Source organism: Mastomys coucha, unplaced genomic scaffold, assembly GCF_008632895.1.
Source record: "Mastomys coucha isolate ucsf_1 unplaced genomic scaffold, UCSF_Mcou_1 pScaffold6, whole genome shotgun sequence".
NCBI lineage: Eukaryota > Metazoa > Chordata > Mammalia > Rodentia > Muridae > Mastomys > Mastomys coucha.
In genome coordinates this window covers 72,768,346-72,787,875 of record NW_022196912.1, presented here as the reverse complement: position 1 = coordinate 72,787,875, position 19,530 = coordinate 72,768,346, and the positions used below count along the sequence as shown (strand labels likewise).

General features: G+C 36.2%; 1 long non-coding RNA gene across 6 annotated transcripts in view; it reads left to right on the top strand.

Moving 5' to 3' along the window:
- The window catches only part of LOC116079980, a 205,338-nt gene that overhangs the window by 120,668 nt on the left and 65,140 nt on the right, over positions 1-19,530 (top strand). The window contains exon 8 of one of the 6 annotated variants that reach the window (XR_004114263.1): positions 15,337-15,381. The exons of the other annotated variants lie outside the window; for them this stretch is intronic. This is a non-coding gene — a long non-coding RNA (uncharacterized LOC116079980). Of the gene's footprint in view, positions 1-15,336; positions 15,382-19,530 lie in introns of those variants that run through there. 6 annotated transcript variants of the gene reach the window in all.

Here is a 19,530-nt window from a genome sequence, read left to right as displayed (position 1 = left end):
GATTTCTTTATTGTTTCTATTTACATTTTTAGATTCTGGATGGTTTTGCTTATTTCCTTCACCTGTTTGTGTTTTCCTGTAGCTCTTTAAGGGATTTTTGTGTTTCCCCTTTAAGAGCTTCTAGCTCTTTACTTGTATTCTCCTGTATTTCTTTGAGGGTGTTATTTATGTCTTTCTTAAGGTCCTGTATCATCATCATGATAAGTGTTTTAGATCTGAATCTTGTTTTCCGGTGTGATGGTGTGTCCAGGACTTGCTGTGGTGGGAGAATTGTGTTCTGATGATGGCACGTGACCTTGGTTTGTGTTGTTTATTTTCTTACGCTTGCCTCCCCCCACCCCCGGCCATCTGGTTAACTCTAGTGCTACCTGCCCTTGCTAAATCTGACTGGAGCCTGTCCTTCCTGTGATCCTGGTTGTGTCAGAACTCCTCAGAGTCAAGCTGCCTCTGTGATCCTGTGATTCTGGGATCCTGGACTTGTTAGATCACCTGGAAGTGTGACTTTCTCTGTGTGTTGTGGGACTGGCTGCAGAGCTTGTGCCCAAGGTCTGCTCAGAACACTAAACCAGACAGACCAACGAGAAAGCCTATTTCTAAACTACTTGAGCAAAACAGATCTTGTATGGTGTCCTGGACAGAGAAAATGCCAATGAGTATATTTTAACCATTAAAAAAGTTCAATCCAGGGCTGGAGAGATGGCTCAGTGGTTAAGAGCACTGACTGCTCTTCCAGAGGTCATGAGTTCAATTCCCAGCAACCACATGGTGGCTCACAACCATCTGTAATGAGATCTGAGTCCCTCTTCTGGAGTGTCTGAAGACAGCTACAGTGTACTTACATATAACAATAAACAAATATTTTTAAAAAAAAAAGTCAATCCATCAAAAGTATAATGAGTGTTCACTTTATGCCAGGAATCAAAATAACATGAATGACATAGAGTTCAGATATACTTTATTTATAGATTTTCTTCAAAAACATCAGAAATCCACAGATTTAGCATTTTTAATCATTTCATTGTTTTTGGAATTTTGAATAATAGACATGTGTCAGCTCCTGACAACATGCCTGTCATGGTTGAAAGAAGATATTGAGCATCATAACCTCTGTATGGAGTTGCTCCTGTTTTGGAAAGATAGCCACTGGGTAAGAATTGTCCTAATTCATATACATACAAAAATACTGTCAAGAAAAGGAAACCAGATACAGAATAGTCCACAGCTTACCTCGGTCAAAACAGAGTAAACCAGTCCTTCATAACATTTCTGTCAGGTGATTGTGTGCCAGGAGGCAGAAGACAGTTGGTCCAACATTTTGAGGAATAGGGGACTGTACCTGTAGTCGGCTGTATCTGCAAGTTTTGTAAGCTATGTTTTTGTGTTTCCTATAAATTAAGTCTTTCTCAGAACTCGATGTGGTTGAAGATTTGTTATAGTCTCAAAATAAAACTTAAAGTTGATTAGCACTGAGGAAGATGATGTAGATTTGAAAGGATGGTTTTCAGATGGTAGTATAAATTAAAATCAAAACATAATTCAGGTATAGAATTGTAAACTCTTTAAGCAAGGATAGATGTTAGAGTAATGTACATATATTGGCAAAATTGATGGACTGGATGTTGTTAGTGTATATCATACCTTTTAGTTTACATAACTATTATAACTATATTTAATGTATATCTGAGAGAAAAGGCCTTTTTAATTAACAAAAAGGGTGACACGTTGTGGATTGGTTCTAATGCTACTTGTGTTGAATCAGTTCCCAAACTGCACAAGGATCACACATTTGAGATGCTGTGGATTTCTATCCTCAGGTGGTTCTACTTCAAACACTTGCACTCCACAGTCAGGGATTAGAGGGAATTAGCCAATTACCATTATGCCTAATATTTGCCTATCAGTTTTTTTTTTCAACAAATAAGAAAATAACCACATTGGAGAGAAACCCTACGAATGGAATTAATGTGATAAGGTCTATTTAAAACACAGGTATCCACAAGTATATAACACATACAGAATGGGAATCTTATGAATAAGCAAATGGTAATTCATTTGCATGTAGCCATATTCTCAAATACCGTGAGAAAAAGTCATACTGCAAAAGAACCTATATTTGTAGTTAGTGTGGATACATTTTGCACTTTAAGGTTCCTTTATACAAGAGTAATACCTGTGACCCCCATATCCCACTAATGCGATAAGCCAAATTAAGTTCTTTTATAAGATGCTTTAGACATTGGGTTTTATCACAGCAACAGAAAAGGCATTAATACACAGCCATAAAGTTTGATAATTGCTTGAGAAATTGTATGCAATTGGAGAGAAATATGATTACAATTTGAAACAAAACATAGAGGAACATCACATTATACAGCTTGAATAGATTGTTGACAGAGTTTTTTCTCCTGAAAAATAATCTTGTGAGCTGGCCATAGACCTTACCAAATCCTTTATAGTCATAGATTCCCTTCTGTGTGGTTCCTTAAGTCCCCAAAGACTACTGTGATATGGAAAGAACTTAAGATTGATTATACAAAATAAATTTCTTATGCAGAGAGAATATCTTGTGTCTGTATGAATGTGGCATCTGTCAATAGTAAATCTGATGGCCTATAGCTAAGGCAGGAAATAGGAGGTGGGACATTTGGGAAGCAGAAAGGATTCAGAAATAGTGCCAGGCAGGAGATTGGCCTGGCAGATACAAGACAAACTCAGGGTACCAGCCACGTGGCAGAAGGTCTATTAGAATAAATGGGTATTTTTAAGTTATAAACTAGTCAGAGAAAAAAAAGCCTAGCTATATGGCCAAGATATCTGTAAACATATTTTGAGTCTGATTCTCATTTCTAGGATCATGTGGCTGAGAGGAAGAATGAGATGTAACTTTTAGGTTTTTATGAATAAAGAATATATTATAAGAAAAATATATAAACTGTGTTAGAGTTACATAGCTGTTACAGATATGGGTTTTTTATCTCTGTTATTGTAATCAAGCCCTATACTCAGGTTGTTTTATTTTTAAGACAGGATTTCATTCTATATAGCCTAGGCAGGCCTCAAATATGTGCTACTTCTTTGGTTATGAACTGAAAGTCTCTGGAAATGTACATTCATTGAAAATTCTACAGAAGGATGAACTGAATAGAATACAGTTAATTGAACAAGGGTAGACTGTAGATTGAGAGACAACTTTATCTTGGATCAACCTTAGTCATTTCAATAGCATTTGTCCCTATCAAATCTGATTCAGTATTTTTGTTACAACTAGGTAGAACTTTTGGAATGCATTAGCAGACCAGAAGTCTTCAACAACAGAAAAGCTAAGCGTTGTTAGAAAGCATCTGAGACGTGTTGCAGAGATTCCTCTGCTATGTATCACTGTCTATCTGATCTTATATTTGGTAACTGCATTGACTTATGCCCTTTGTTGCTCTGAGTATAAAGTTCATGTGACCTTTTCCATTGTGAATCTGTGCTCTTTGGGAGCAATAACTGTATATTAAATGGACAGTATTGGTAACTTACTGTGAGACCCAGAGGATGATCCACTTTTACTGGATGCACATTGAAAATGGTGTCAGACACCAGCATCTTTGCACCCACCATCTGTGTTGTCTCTTTGCATGTTGGTGAGTCTTTTCTACAGCTGACTGTCCATGTTTGGTTGAAAACCCATAAAGGTTTAGTCTGAGATAGTTGTTGCAATGCTTTCCTCTACTGTAGAAGATGATTAGGAGAGCACTTGTCACAATCCTTGCTTTCTCACATAAAGCCATTTTCTTCGGTCAAGCCTCCAACATTTAATCTGAATTTTTATTTTTCTTACTCCTTCTGTGGTGCATTACAGACTTCCCTCATTTAGTTTAAAAATTAATAGGCAGCAAAAAGTATACCGAGCCAGGCAGTGGTGGCCCATGCCTTTAATCCCAGCACTTGGGAGGCAGAGACAGGCAGATTTCTGAGTTCGAGGCCAGCCTGGTCTTCAGAGTGAGTTCCAGGACAGCCAGGGCTATATAGAGAAACCCTGTCTCAAAAATAAATAAATAAATAAATAAATAAATAAATAAACAAACAAACAAACTATACTGAAAATAAGAGAAACCCTCTCTCTTCAACTCAACAGGGTAAATGTGATTGGGGAAAGTCCCCAGGATGTGTAATGACATTACAGGAAAGTCCCTGAACCATATATGTGACTCTTGGGTCTGGAGGAAGATTACTGGTTTAGCTGAACCCACACAGAGAAGGGGTGATCAGCTGTTTCTTAAACTCTCTGGCATTCCAAAAGGTGTGCAGGTTAAAATTAATGTTGAGAAAGACCCAACTGCAGAATGAGACTTAAAGGAGTTACTCCCAGAAAGAAACCATAATTCTTATTCCAATACAAATCATAAAAGGTTAACATAAAAGGTTAGAGTTTTCAGGAAAAAGGACACCCCACTAACATTGGAATCAAATTCTAAAGAGGAAGGATCTGTTAGGAAGAGAAAAAGAGAAACATTTGGCAACCCCGTTGGTTTTGCATTTGATAACTATGGCAATTCAACCTATAAATATTTAGGGAAATAAAGAAAGCTTGAAAATTCCTAAACTAAAAGGACTAGGCAATAAAACAAAAGATGTTGAATGGAGAGTTTGCCTCAATGATACTTTAGAACACCTAAGAGAAGAAATTTTAAAATTGTTAATTTATAGGTTAGTAAGGTAGTTTTGAAATTAGAATTATGGAAGATTATTCTAAAGGATGTGAGATTAGTAAGAATGTTTCACAAACACCATCATAATCAAGGATGAGTTCTAAAGAGTCCAGCTCTGCTCAGTTCATTGGTCAGGCTACTGAGATGGCTTGGTGAGTAAAATGGGTAGTTGCTGCCAAGATCAACCAGAGTCTGATCCCTGGAACCCACACAGTAGATAAAGAACTGGCTCAGCCAAGTTATCCTCTGAGTTCTATATGTATGTCCACAAACACATAAACAAATTATAAAGAAATCAAATGTATCATACAAGAGTCCTAGAAAATGACTTATGAAATCCTTTGCATTAGCCCGTGCTAACATAAAGAAGCCAAATGGACAAGGGTGGAGATGACCTCTGAGCCAAAAGGATAGTATATTCCCTGTTAGCCTGTAGCGCCTAATTCCATACATTTCTATATAATTTAGTGCCTCATTTAACACCATCTGTTCTTCAATAAAAGGTTTTGAAGTACCTCTTTTAGCATCCCAGCAGAATCAGAGAATCAGTATTAATCGGTTTTCATGTGAACAGCAGCAGTATGCTACACTGTGCTGCCATGGGAGTACACTAAAAGTCCCACATATTTTTTCAAATCCTAAAACTTATTTGTTTTTTCAAGGATCTCCAAGTAAATATGCAGGTGATCTACTCTTATGCTCCCCTTCACATGATGCTGACACAGAGATAGCATTCTCATGTTATAGCCGCCATGAATGGTCATAATAGATCTAAAAATGTAATTCTGTCATCAAGAAGTTAAATATCTAGGTATCTAGGCAACACAATAATTCCTTCAGTATCACTTGTAATCCTGACCATATTTTATTTCCTTCTACTGAGAGAAACATTTAAGATTTGGCAGTTACATTTTATATGAATACCTCTGATTCAAAGATATAAATGTGTTTTGGTGTTAGTTTTTATGCTGTCCCCTTGGGTGAGGACTTCTTTATTTGAATAGCCACTTTATTAGTAGTAAAAAAAAAAAAAAAAAAAAGATATCCACTATAACAAATTATTCCTACTTAGAACAGTCCTGCTAACGCACATAGTGGTCCTGGAACTAATTTTACTGGATGGGTTTTTAAATCTATTAGTAAAAGTTGGCCTGCTATACTGTATTGTTGTGCCTTCCATCCTCAGTTCTCTGGGTCAGCTGAACAAATGAATAGCACTATAAAAAAGTCAATATCAAAATGAACTAAAGTTTCTAGCCTTCCTTAGCCAAAGGCACTTCCATTAGTTCTTCTAATTACAAGGATATACACCCTTTTTGAAAATCATGAATTACCTGCAAGACCAGATGAAGGACTACATGAGCCATCTCTTTTTAAAGGACTTTAGAAATGACAAGTACGATTTCTGAGCTGCTGTAGAGTCTATTCACAATGAATGAAATGATTTTGAGCTAAAAGTGGATGACTTTTTCTCTTAGAAAAGACATCACATAAAAAAAAAAAAAAATTCACTCAGCCCCAAAGGAAAACAAAGGACCCACTATATCCTTCTAGTTACCTCCTCCATTGGAAAACATCAGGGAATTAACTCTTGGGCTCATGTTTTTCACCCCACATGTCTGCTAACATTTTCTGAGGACACATTCACAAGACTAAAAGATAAAAACTCTTGGGCGATGGACACCTTTGACCAGGATGACAACTGAGAAGCCAAAAAGCTGAACTCCATGCATTTGCCATGTCTACAAACTCATTCTTTTATGATATTTCTTAAGTGCTTGTAGATTCACATATTTTAAAAATTGTCTAAGGTATTTGTGATTTGTCTTGTACCTTCTTTGTTGCGTTGTCCAAAGCAGTAGGTTTCATAATGGCATTTTCCCAACTATATCACATACTTGATCTTAGTACTCCTCTTATTCTTTCCGTTTTGTAATGTATATGCATTATGTACATGTATGTGTGTGCATACATTTATATACAGTTTATGTTCCATATTTACGGGGAAACATGCAATATCTGTTTTTCTGTGTCTGGCTACTCTTGTTTAGTAGGACGTTCATTTCTATTCATTTTTTTGTAAGTGATACAACTTCGTTCTTCATTGCTGATTGAAATTTCAGTGTGTGTGTATGTGCATATACATTCAGTGTGTGTGCATGTGTGTGTGTGTGTGTACATGTGCATGTGTAGTATAGATATAGGTGTTCATCAGATTTTCCTTATTCATTCATCTGTTAACAGATATCTCATATTATAGTTACTTATTCACTGATATGATAAAATAGTCTGACAGAAGCCACTTGAAAGAAAAGGAGGTTTATTTTGGGTTAAAAATCCCAGGGTAATATAGTCCAGCACTGCAAGGAAGATATGTCTGCACATAGTGAATGCATGATGGAAAGACCAGTATCCTAAATGATCACACTGCATATCCTCCTAGAAAACGGAGAGAAAGCAGGAAGTGAAGCTAAACAATAAAGTCTTAAGTCTCACAGCTAGCAAAGCTCTTAACTCCTAAAAACTTTACAATTTTCCAAACAGTACCACCAGTTGGGTATCAAGTTCAAATCCATAAGTCCATGTAACACTTGGCTGATTCCAGAATTTAGTTATTGTGAGTTGTAGCATAAGAAAAACAGATTAACAGATGTCTCTGTCCTATGCAAATCTGGATTTTGAGTTTTATTTTCAAGATTTGTACAGCTGTATTGTTTGATAGATTTATTTTGGGTTTTGATGAATCCCCACACTAATTCCAAGGATATGTGCACTAACATTTCCAACAATGGTGAACATGGATGCCTTGGTCCTCACACCTTCACCATCATCTGTTGTTATCTATTTTATCAAGAATGTATTATATATACATATATGTATATAATACATGAATATATATGAAGATACATGTATATATATATGTATATACATATGAATTTGTCAAAAAATAAAGTAATTTGAAGTCACTTTGATAGAGATAAACTTTTTTTTAAAAAAAGGATAATTCTAACCTGGATGATGTTGGTAAAACTATAAACTGTCTGGCACTGTCTTCTCATCAGTCAAGCTCTCGCTATAACTATGTGACCATCCATGCCTTCTGTTTACTTGAATAGGTTTTATAGAATTAAAAAATTCACTGTGCTTATAAAATAATTGTTTGATCATTTAAAAAAATGACTTTCCCCCCTTTTTGAAAATGGATTCTTTTCTCAAAAGTATATTCTATTTACAGTTTCTTCTCACTATATTCCTCCCAGTTCCTCCCTTAATATCCAGGTCCATTCCCTTTTTCTATCATTAGGAAACAACAGGCTTCTTAGGAAGAGCCATAAAATATAACAAAATAAAATATAATATAATAAGATAGAACAGAAACTATTACATCAGAAGGAAAGGAGCCCGACATAAGGCAAAAGAATCACAAATCCACTTATTCACACACTTAAAAATTCCACAAACCCACTAAACTGGAAGCCATAATATATACACAGAGGACCCGGTAAGGACAGACATGTGCAGGCCCTGTGAATGCTGCTTTAGTCTCTGTGAGTTCTTATGTCCTTTCTCACGTTGATTTAGAGGGTCTTGTTTTCTTGCTGTTCTTTATTCCCTCTGGCTCTTACTCTTTCCACCCCCTCTTCTGCAGAGTTTTCTGAGCCCTGAAGGGAGAGATTTAATAGAGACATTGCACTTAGGGATAAGTGTTCCTATGTGGTGGAAGCCATCTAGGAAAGACTATGGCAAGCAAATGAGTTTTCTGGAGTTGGCTTGCCATTTTGCAGTGCTACACCCTGAGATGCAGGGTTCTCAAAGACTTCATCCCAGGATTGCTTCTTTCTAATGATATATCTTTCTTGCCACTATTACATAGCTAATGTATAATGACTCTGGGCACCAGCCTGCCCAGAAATTGAGCAAATTTCTTATAGAATCAATATGAAGATGTATTTTCATGTAGTGATGATATATTGCCAAATTGACGATTTTGTAATTCCTGATCATGATTTTATAGAACTCCTAAATAGATACAAATAATAATCAAGCCCCATATAGAATAAATGCTACAAATAGAACTTTGTAAACCTTCATGTGTTACAAGCTAATTGCACTAGAATAAGAAAAAAGACTTGGAACAAATTTACGATCAAGGAAAACATTCCTTTTAGGTTAAGAATGAGACCACTATCTGGTAACTAAAGATCATAAACTGGGAATGGGCAATTTATCATAGGTACAAGGACAGAAAATAAATGATGAACCACTCTATCTACATAATACTTCAAAATAATAAGACACAGGCAGATGATTTATCTCTTGACAAAACTGTGCCAATTTATAACATAAAAAATTATTTGCTTAAACTTATAATGAACTTATGGGGTGAGAAAACAGATAATGTATGTTTAGTCAGGTACTAGTCTTAATGGAAAGACATGTAAACCATTCTGGTATAACTCCTTAAGCTTTATTGCTATATGTCATGAACTATTGCCTTAAACTTACTATGAACTTGTGGAATGTAAAAATACTTTAAAAACTATGTTATCAATTACCTTGAGAAGGTATAAAAACTAAAACCAACAATAAAACAGTGGTATAGCCTTACCTGCTTTATCCAGATGTGTGTACCTATGTGTGGCTGCCTTTTTTTTCTTTCTTTTTCTTTTTCTTTTTTCTCTGGTTTAGGAAAAGTTAAAGAACCCTGAGCCTTGCCTGACCAGTGAGGGGTCCCTGAGTCAAAGAGAAAAGAACTCAAGTAACTCAGTTTCTTTTCCCCTGCTGATAGCAGCAGGAGTTAATTGTCAGAAGCCACCAGCTTTTGGCTCCAGAATAGCAAGAAACTGTTAAATTGCCAAAACAAAACAAAACAACCCAGCAGCTTCTGCTCCCAGTCAATATCCAATGCCATACCCATCATGGGAAACCTGACTCTCAGGGCATGACCTTTCCCACCCCCCTGCACATCTTTCTCTGCCTAATGTCTGGCTGTGGGCCTCTGTATTTGTTCTCATCTGCTGCAGGAGAAAGTGTCTCTGATGATGGCTGAAGGAAACACCGATCTATGAACATAGCAGAGTATCATCAGGAGTCATTTATTACTATCTCTCTCTTTTTTAAGACCAGGAGTATTTTATTTCACCCTAGGGTGTCTGGACTATCTGGTTCTTGGTCAGCCAAGTAGTATTGAGTATTGATTACATCTCATGGGGTAGGTCTTAAGTAAAATTGGATATTGGTTGGTTACTCCCGCAAACTTTTTACCACTCACATATCATATAGTCAGGACAACATTGTAGACTAAAAGTTTTGTAGCTAGTAATATGCAAAGAACCTTCCTTTACCAAAGATGTTAGATCATAAGGGTGAAGGCACTATATAGGCAACAGCTCAACTTTGGAAGTCTATTTTAGCTCTGCCAAAAAGGAACTAATTTTTGAAGTGCTTCTATGACCCCAATTATCTTCATTAAAAAAAAAAATGGAACTTCCTACTAAGGATGTGAAAAGAAAGCCCAGTTGGTTTAACTATTTGGACTACTGTATTGCTATTGGTATTAGAAACAAGAAAAGACAGTAAATCCCTAGAGATAATGGCCAATCTATCACATTGCATGTGTTTCCTGACATAGAATAACCTAAGCTAAAGTCCATTGACCCATAAATGTGGATGGATACCCTGAAGTATGTTATATAATCATGCCAATCAGCCATATGAATTCCAATTTATATTCCAATAACTTGATGGAGTCAAATGCAGATAATGTTATTAGTAGCACTAGGCTTTAGGATGCCCTGTAGTACACACAGGTGTCTGTTTCCTGAGAAATAACTTTTACTCTATTGACTTTCATGTAGGAGACTAAATAATTTCATGTTGGTGCTTTTATCTAGATTGTATAAACACAATTTATTTTCAGTGGCAACAGTACTGAATTAAGTTTATAAATATTGACAAAGGCTAGAGAAACAGAGACTTCATTGGAGATATAGATGCTCGGCTAGGAATTTTAAAACCTCAAGTGGCTAAAAGTGAAGAAAGATATTCCTTAAGAAAAAGTTTACATTATTTTAAAAAAAAGAAATGGGAATATAAAGGGAATGTTCATTCAGAAAAGGAAAACATATGGGAAATTCTTTTGAAAAGAAACTGTGAAGAAAAAGAATTGATAAAATACTAGCAAACCAAACATGGTAACTCTAAAATTCAATAGAAGGAATGAAACAATGGAGCTATGATCATTAACAGTGTTAATACATATCATATCTGAAGTCACTACGATAAAATGGCCAATACTTCATAGTGCAAAGCTTGTGAGGTTAATTGTCTAAAAATAATTGATATAAAACCTTGGTCATAGAAATAAAAGGAACCTACAACCCAAGATACTATGTTCATGTTCCCCCAGTTAAATGAGTGTTCAAGGTATACCATAACATAGTTATTTGGGAATGGAAAGATGATAAACAACATTCACATGTTGCAGGTAGAAAGCATGTTAGCAATTTTGTGAAGTGATCACTATTGAGGCTTCATTTGGCTTTGTAATAGTGAAGAACAAGGATTTGATTGTACTCTCAAAATCTCTAGGATTCCACTTGTATTTGATTTTACTCTCAAAATCTCTAGGATTCTAAGTCTGGCATTCTTGTTTTAACCCAGGTTGTTAATAATATTTAGTAAATAAGAAAAGACAGTAGTTCTGGGAATGAATTCTAAATGGTACTCTTCTTGATTATTCTGACTGTAGGTATAAAGTCTCATATATATCACCTGTAAATGTTGTTTCAGGTGCAAAAGACAGAAAAAGAGAATAACTCAAAACCTGATTATGGTGGCTATAGGCAATAGTATAGTTGAGGAGTTTTTCATTAATGACTTTGATAACTATTTCTTTCACCAGAAAATGTCTTCCTTGCTTGCTCAGTCTTATCTTAAACAGATCCTAAGGATGAGACTTCTAGACACCATGGGTCTTTAAAACATTTGATTTCTGTGTGCACAAAATGTGATTTCTGACCAACAGGAAGAACAGCAAAAAAAACAGTTGAAGAAGGGGAAGAACACAAAGAGAATGTGTGGGTTGGAACGTGTCTACTTGCTTGTGACAAGTTGTCACTAACTGGTGACTATTATGAAGCTTACTGAAAAAGTTACAATTATGTTGAAGCTCTGAAGACTGAGGAGATGAAAAGTCATGGCACTGGGGAAATGAAATTCTAGGCACTGAGAGTGAAGATTATCCTGGGCCATCTTTAATCCCCATAATAACCATTTGTCATCAGTCTCTGCATGGGACTAGACATTTTTTGTAATTATTAGGTTACGTTCTAGAAACATTATCATTCACCATTCAGAAAAAACTAAGAATGTCATCAGATAACATCTAAAGCTCTTAGCAGAAATTTATCTACTTCATCATAATCTGATATAACTCTGCTGTCCCCTACCAATATATTTAGTAAGTGAAATGATTTGTGACTTTTTAGTTTTATGATTACAAAAGTTTATATAAACTCCTCCACTATGTGACATTTCACTCTGGGCCACCTGTGACTGTGTTCTTCAGCCATAATCACTCATAATGGATTTGGAATGAACTATTATTCCATTGAGCAAAAGCTATGTTTTGCATCAACACAGAATGGCACACATTTCCCAGTATATTCTATATTTTAAAATAATAATCACCTGGAATGCTATACAATAAGGAGCTTACAATATGAAGGCTTGTATGCATACCCAAGTATGCCCGCCAGTTTAAATGCATTATTTTGTAATAAACATTCGGGTAGCTTTTGAGTAACTAATGCCACTGGTGCTCTGTGTTTGACAACTCTTAACAAATTAGATGACTAGGACATGACTTAGTACTCCACTTTCATGGTTGCAAATATCTTGTATTCTAAACAATGTAGTATTTCAGAGAATATCCTGAAAAGCTGGTGGGGAAAAGAGACTAATCTTCATTTTAAGCTTTACTTACCAGAATCATATATTGAATATTACATTTCTAGCAAATGAAGTTTTAAAAGTACACGCAGTTACCCTCAAACAAGTTTGATTCTACTCTGACTCAGTTTTACAGAGTTCATTTAACATTTCTAATTATTTCATTTTCATTTCAAGTTGACCCTCTCTACCTCCCAACATCAACCTGCTGTTACACCTTCAAGTGATAGAATTTGATTAAGGATCCATTCAGAAGCTGTCATTATCATCCAGGATTAGCTTGAGGGTTTTTACAATTGAGTGAAAAAAAAATGTTTCAACGTGTTCCTGTCACCCTCCATTACCTTGATCCTGAAAGTTGTAGAGAATGGCATTTCTCAGTTTGATCAGGAAAGAGAGAATATGGAACTAGAGGTAGATTAAGAGTCACATAAGGAGATTCAGAGAGAAATTAAGAGGGTAATAATAGCATTTATCCAACACCAAACAGGCGCCAAACAGATACAGATATGTTTATAGAACACATCATATAAAAATCTCATTAGGTTATGAATTTGTCTACATTCTAATAAAAGATAAAAATTAAATCTCAGAAATTCACTGTGATGTTAAGTGGCCAATGCAAGATTCAAGTTCAGAGGAAGCACTAAATGAACGATACATTCAAAACTAAGGGACAGAGTCTGTGATAGCATTGGACTTCAGGGTGCAAATCTTGAAGATGGTATTGAATACACAAAGGTAGAAGCTGAGCATTAAAGTCTGACAGTCTATACTGCACTGTCTCTTGCTCTGTGGTCCTTTTAATGACCATATTTTTAACGATAAGTTAAGGGTGTCAAACATATTGATGAAAAGCAAGGGTCTGGTTGGTTGATATTGTTGTTCTTTCTATTGGATTGCAAACTCCTTCAGCTCCTTCAGTCCTTTCTCTAAATCCTCTGTTGGGGACCCTGTGCTCAGTCCAATGGATGGCATCCACCTCTGTAAATGTCAGGCTCTGGCAGAGCCTCTCAGGAGACAGCTATATCAGACTCCTTTCAGCATGTACTTTTAGGCATCCACCATAGTGTCTGTGTTTGGTGACTGTATATGGGATGAATTTCCAAGGGGAGCAGTCTCTGGATGACCTTTTCTTCAGTCTCTGCTCCACACTTTGTCTCTGCATTTGCTCCTGTGAGTATTTTGTTACCCTTTCTAAGAAGTACTGAAGCACCCTCACTTTGGTCTTCCCTCTTCTTGAGCTTCATGTGGTCTGTGAATTGTATCTTGAGTATTCTGAGCTTTGGGGCTAATATCCACTTATCAGTGAGTGCATAGCATGTGTGTCCTTTTATGATTGGGTAACCTCACTCAGGATGATATTTTCTAGTTCCAACCATTTGCCTAAGAATTTCATGAAGTCATTATTTTTAATAGCTGAGTACCATTGTATAAATGTACCACATTTTCTGTATCCATTCCTCTGTTGAGGGACATCTGGGTTCTTTCCAGCTTTTGGCTACTATGAATGTGGCTGCTAGGAACATAATGGAGCATGTGTCCTTGTTACATGTTGGAGCAGCTTCTGGGTATATGCCCAGGAGTAGTATACCTGGGTCTTCAAGTAGTACTATGTCCACTTTTCTGAGTAACTGCAAGACTGATTTACAGAATGGCCCCCAGGAGCCCCTAGGGACTAAACCACCAACCAAGGCATACATATGGAGGAACCCATGGCTCCAGCTGCATATGTAGCAGAGGATGGCCTTGTCAGGCATCAATGAGAGAACAGGCCTTTGGTCCTGGGAAAGCTCGATGCCACAGTGTAGGGGAATATCAGGGCAGGGAGGCAGGAGTGGTGGGTGGGGGAAACACCCTCATAGAAACAGGGGGAGGGGGATGGAATAGGGAGGTTCTGAGGGGAAACCAGGAAAGGGGATAACTTTTGAAATGTAAATAAAGAAAATATCCAATTAAAAAAAAGAAAAGCAAGGATTAATGGACTGGAAATGGGAGCTTACACTTACACAATTTAAGATGAAGATGTTCATTAGAACAAAAAGAAGTTGTCACTAATCAGTGATTATTATGAAATCCCTATTGATGACTAGTGTTTATACTCTGTGAGTGACCAAAATGGGTTTTACCAACAGATAATAAAAAGCCATGCACAACAAGATTTCCTGGAAATGGGCCACCTTAATAATATCCTGGATCCCAAAGTAAAAGTTGGGTTCTTTATCTTTAGGTTTGTTCATTGTTAACAAGCTGAATTGCTAATAATTTCAAGTCAATCACTCAATCGCTGTACAACAGTATGATAATGTTATCACTAATTTATCTCCAAAAAGTTCATGTAAATAAGCAACAGTTTTACAAGTGCTAAGGTTGAAAAAAAGTTCCAGTGATAGATTTTTATCGATTAATAAGTACATAGTTAAAAATATATTGCAGTGGTCATTGTTTGCATCCGTTTAGCTAGACTATGATAATCTTCTTGGTCAAACACTCTAGATGCCACAGTAAAGATCTTTATCAGGAATGATTTACAGCTATGATGATTCTCTTTTAAGCTTTTAACTGAAAAAATATTTTATTCTATGTTTTGATTATTTATCATCAAATCACTTAGAGACTTTAAAAGCAAATATAATTGCTTCCTAAAGAAGAATTAACCATTTTTTCAATGTATTTGAATTTTCAGCAACTGAAATCAAGAATACCCAGTCATGAACTTCAGTGCCCAGCATAAAGCTTGCTCTTGTGATTTTAATCTTGCCTCCAATCTCTTTACACACATATGGCATAAGAAGTGTGTGTGTGTGTGTGTGTGTGTGTGTGTGTGTGTATGTGTGTGTGTGTGTGTGTGTAGGTAGGTAGGTAGGTAGATAGGTAGATAGTCACATACATGGATGGATGAATAGAATGCTTATAGATTGATTGACAGATAAAAGAATGTCTATTGATATTGCCCTTTGTATTTTTAATTTTTGTAGAGATTTTCAACTCATGGTTTTCTAAAATGTTAACATGTTGCCCCTATTCTAACTGCTCAGCTTCTGGCATTTATTTCTTTTAGTGCTTAGTGATAACTAAGAATGCATATCATACACAAGAAAGCATATAGATATGTATGGATCAAATGGAACATGAATTTATTAACCTATGAAATAATAAAATTCAAATTTGCAAAAATATGCTAAATAAATACTTTATCATTTAAGAAGGGAGAAGTTTGAAGACTTAGTTATTTACTCAATGATAATATTTAAATGGAAAGTATTTTTCATTTGGGCAAGTAAAATATTTCATAAAGTTTGAAATACAAACAGCTTCCAATTTTTATAGAATAGTACATCAAATCTAGCTAGAATTTTGAATTACTAGTGTCTCATTTGAACCAGCAAGCCTTTTCATCCCTCAAATATTTACATCAACTTGATCAACTTTACTTTCAGCTCAATTCTTCTTTGAGTTGGCATATGAAAGGAAAACATTATTTTATTTGGTTTAAACAAGAATTGATCTCATTCTTTTCCATCTCTAGAAAGGAAAACTGAAATGAGCTTTTATCTGTGTTCATATTATCCATTCATTAACTCATTCATTCATGGAAAAATCATAAGATTAAGCCTAGTCTACATAAAGAAAATAAAGAGGATTCTATGTACCAATATCTGAATCAAAAGTTCTAATCCCTGATATCTACACTAAAGGTGCTTATTGCCTTTTAAGGAGAAAGTCATAATAGAGTTCTATAGCAAGGAAGTTGGATTTAAATGTCATGGTACTATATCAATAACTAAAATATTTATATAACAATAAATAAAGTATGAAGAAATGAGAGGACAATGAATGTACTAATTAATGTTTGGTATAGAAAATAGGAACTTCTAGTACCCATGAGATAGCCTGGTGGGGTCATTTAGGGACTGACTTTATTGCTAACTATCTTGATAATTCACAGTGAGATCTTGCTGTTTTTATCATGAATGGTATCTTGGGCATTGTCTTATCCAGTGTTGTATTGCTATGAAGAGACACCATGACCACAGCAACTTTTATAAAAGAAAACTTTTAATTGGAACTTATTTAAAGTTTCAGAGATTTAGTCCATTGTCCTCATGCTTGGGAGAATGTTGTCATGTGGACAGACATGGTACAGGGAGAAGTAGCTGAGAGTTCTACATCTGAAACTACAGGAAGCAAGAAGACAGAAATCTGGGTTTGGAATAGGCTTTTGGAGACTAGAAAGCCCACCCCCAGTGACACACTTTCTCTAACAAGGCCATACCTACTAATCCTTTCAAATAGTGCTACTCTCTGGTGACCAAAGAGTGCCACCTCCTGGTGAGCAAGTATTCAAATCTATGAGTGTATGGTGGCCATTCTCATTCAAAACACCACAGACATTAACACCAGACAAGGCTACTCTATGGCTGTGATGGATCAAGACAAAGAGAAAGCAACAAATGTAAACATGTCTGAACATAGACAAGGAGTGTTTGAGCTACAAAATAAATAAAGAGCCCCCTATCCATGCCTGTTAGTAGCTCTGCTTCCCCATCCCCGTTCTTTCAAAGGTTTCTTACTGAAGTAGTTGCTTTTGTTCTTGAAGTTTCCCATTCTTGCTATCCTATAAAGAGTAATGGCTGTTGCCACATCAGCTACAGGCCTAATTTGGATTAAGGGTCTACATCTTAGATGAAATTTGTCATTTACTTAAATCCTGTAAGTCTTTTCCAAAATCTTTTCTGAGAGAGTCTATGCTCTCTCACTGCTGGGACAATTATCCCACATTGTTAATTAAAACAAATAACTCAATCACTAAATCTCCAAGTATGTTTAAGGAGAGTCTTGGTAGAGAAGAAATCACAAGAGTAGTTTGAGTAGAAGTTAAGCTTCAAACAGGTAAAAAGTTATGAGAACAAAGTGGACAAATCTTCCACACATGTCAAAAGGAATGGCGGGATATATAATCAACAATTTAGAAAATTAAGTCATATATCATGGGCTTAAGGACATGTGGGCCTGTTCTGAGAAAATGATGAATTTCTGAGCAGCAGATGAGAGATTTTGAAGATATAGAAGTAAAACTTCCACCACTAATCTAGAAGAGCCAGACAAGAAGTGTATCAAGTATACCGGAGGAAGTACAAATCACAAGTAGCTCCCAGGATGACACTAGCAGAGGCTGAAAAACTTAAGATGGAGGCACTCACAGAATTGGTGTTTGATGAAGACCCTCTTCCTAGGACACTGTAAGCTCAGACACCTAGTTGTGTCCTTCAATATCAATACAGAGTTCCACCCCCTGCTGGGAGCCCCACCTTCCTGTCTTAATCTCTTTCTAAAGGTCCCACTATTTAACACTATAAGGAAACAAATTACAGAAAAGAGCATAAACAGGCAAAACTATTGTGAGAATAGAATCATATAAGAAGAAGTTGTTCTAATAAATGACAAGCATGTTTGTTCTGATCTACAACCTTCTGGCCTCTTACTTCAAATGCTGACCACTTCCGTGTTGTGACTAAATTTAGCTATATTATTCTCACCCATGTCTGTTTAATAAAATCTATCAGTTCAGGCTTGTGTTTATGAAATGTGTTAAACATCTACTGTGTATCAGGTAGTCTCCTGGTCATAGGTACAAAGTTATAACTGTAAAATACATTTGGCTTTATGCCAGTCACCACCACACTCCTTACTAAGTCTTAAATTATGACCAGCCTTTAGAACTGGCATTCCTGCCTCAAACATCTGTTTCTCTCCTCAATTATTTTTGGATATTGACTTTTATGGTGCAGGCTTATTGAATTTGTCAGTCAGTTCTAAGATTTTTGTTGGCATCTTCAGAATTTCTCCATGTATGACCCTGTCATTATCTGCTAGCAGAAGTTAATCACTTTCTTTCCTTCCAACTCGAATGCATTTTAATTCCTTCTCTTCTGTAATTCCTGTGGTTAGGTGTTTCTGCTATAGGTCAAGAGTATACTTTCAACTCTAAGTGACGAGTGGGCATCCTTGTCACATCCCTGATTTTAATGAAAAGCTTTCAGCTCCTCACAATCAAGGGTAATGGCTATACAACTGTCCTAATGATAAGAGAATTGTTCCTCCTATATCTAACTGTAGGTATGAAAAATATATGGAATCTTGTCAGATTCTTTTTCTGCTTCAGTTGAAATGATCGTAAGTTTTATTCTCCATTCTGTTAATGTGTTGTCATATTAACTGATTTTCCTGCATTGAATCAAAACTACCTCAGAGAGTAGTTCTTCTTGTTGGTGGTGAGTGATACTCCAGTGTATTCTTGAAACATTTGCTGGTGTTTACATTAAAGTTACTGCATTTATGTTTTTCAGGAATAGCAGTCTGAGATTTTCTTCTTTAGTAGCATCTTGTTAGATTTTTGTATGAACACAATGCTGGCATTGTAAAATACCTTTGAGTTTTTTTCATCTATATTTTACAAAAATGAGTTTAAGAAAAATTGACCCAACAAGAAGCTGAAAGAGTCAGATGCAGACATTTGCACCCAAGCAATGGGCAGAAGCCCTGTTGTTGAATTAGGAAAGGCTGAAAGTAGCTGAGGAGAAGGATGATCCTGTAGGAAGACCAGCAGTCTCAATTAATCTGGACCCCCCTACCCTGAGATCTCTCAAACATTTGACCACCAAACAGACAGCATACACCAACTAATATGAGACCCATAACACAATAATACAGTAGAGAGCTTTTGGCCCCAGGGAGTTTAGACGTCAGATGAGTTGGGGGGTGTAGGGACATCTACTTGGAGACAGGGGCGGGGAGGAGGTATGGGATGTCGAACAGCCAGAGGCTGGGTGGGGGAGGAATAAAATATGGAGTGTAAAAAAATTAAACTAAAGAAAAG